The sequence below is a fragment of the Leuresthes tenuis genome, unplaced genomic scaffold (genome assembly GCF_036924035.1).
Source record: "Leuresthes tenuis unplaced genomic scaffold, fLeuTen1.0.hap1 SCAF_275, whole genome shotgun sequence".
In the NCBI taxonomy this organism is placed as follows: domain Eukaryota; kingdom Metazoa; phylum Chordata; class Actinopteri; order Atheriniformes; family Atherinopsidae; genus Leuresthes; species Leuresthes tenuis.
Window position 1 is genome coordinate 11,659 of NW_027325629.1, and position 1,943 is coordinate 13,601.

Here is a 1,943-nt window from a genome sequence, read left to right on the forward strand (position 1 = left end):
TCAGTGTTTTACCCAGGCCAGACTTAACTGATATACGTTATGAAAATGCAGAAATAACTATATTTATTCAACAGGTCAAGCAAAAAACCCTGATGGCACAAATGCTACAGGATTTGCAGTAGTAACAGAAACTGAAGTTTTCTTAAAACAACCACTACCAAAAAATTACTCTGTTCAAGCAGTCGAATTGGTAGCTTTAACTGAAGCTTGTAAATTAAATAACAAAAAGGTTGTTAACGTTTACACTGACAGTCAGTATGCCTTCTCAACTGTACATGTGTTAACACAGCATTGGAAAAACAGGTATGTTGACATCCACAGCTAAATGTATAAACTACAAATATTTTAGCATTATTAGATGTTATTCAATTGCCATCTACAATAGACTCGTATGAATGACCGGAAGGAAAACCATACTGCCAAAGAATTTGTTTAAATATGCTGCAGTATTGAGCCACGGACCATGTCATGTCTCAACAGGAGGGATGGAAGCAATAATGAACAAGGTTTTTACAGCATATGGTTTTACTAATTATTGAATTTTTTTTTTTAGAATAAATAAATGAATAAAGTTTTGTCTAGCAGGTCAAATATGTGCACAATACATTCCACAGGGCAATCTAAGACCAAAACGAAGATAATTCCCTAAGCCAGTGTATCTTTTTCAACATATTTGTTTGGATTTCATTATTTCATTATTGTGTAGATTTCATTGAACTAAATTAATGTTAAGGGAAACGATTCTGCTCAGTGACAACAGAGGTTTTTACCAAATGGTCTGAAATATTTCCATGTGCACAAGCAGATGCACTCTCAGTAGCAAAATCACGCGTAAAATAACTCATTTCTAGATTTGAAATTCCTGAAAAGATCTTCAGTGATAATTTGACACACTTTGTAAACTATGTCATCTCACTGATGGCAAAGAACTTAAAATAGATCTTAGAAACCACTGTGATATAGAAGGTTTCGCTAACACATTGGAATTGTTTTACTATTTACATATGCATGTGCAGTGAAGAATTGCTTGCTGCTGATAAATGCAAAGAAGAACAGCTTACACATAGATGCTCACATATAGGCTGCTGAATGCAATGAAGACCTGCTTATCCAGTAAAGTTCAATGTCAATGTGTAATATTCAATTAGGATTTGCAAAACAGTGAAGTTAAACAATGAATGGGTCCATAGTCGGTATGAGAAGACTACAGGAATATTTACCTGGGTGTACGTTCAAACAGAGATGAGAAAATTGCGATAAATTATTGTTTGTTTGTTTGTTAGTATGTATATGAATGTTATGTGTATAAACTGTGTTGAGTTGTAGTTACTCAGTAGTGTCTCAGTGAAACAACCGACGGGGGAAGCCTTGCGGTGACAACAAAAGCAGTGTTTTACTGATCAGTCAAGTTGCTCCAGTGTACTCCATACAAACTGGTTGGCTACTGAAGGGATAGAAAATGGGGAATACTTGTTTTAAAGCAAACAAGGAATTAGATGGGAAAAATACATGTTTTAACGGGACCCAGACAATATTAAATACTCAGACAGATGGGAGAAGAAGTGTAGTTTTGTAGGAAATCACAAAATTATTACATAAAATTAGTGAAATCAATTGAAGAATGCCTTTCTGAAGAGCTGTTTACCACAGATGAGCAGCTTTGCGACCAAGCACATTGTAGATCGCTTTACTGCCAAAATGATCTAGTTTAATGGATTGGTTTAGACATGCATAACAGCATTTTAAGAACAAAGAGAGAAACAAAAAGGGACAACGCTTCATGGTGGAAGGTGATGTATAAATAACTGTGTATATGATGAAGGAGAGACCATTTGAGCAGCCCAGCCATTTCGCAGCACAGGGACAGCAGTCCAAGTTAAAGGATCTCCCACGTGGTATCACCTGTCACACTGTGTCAAGGCATCAAAAGAAGAAAAAATCAC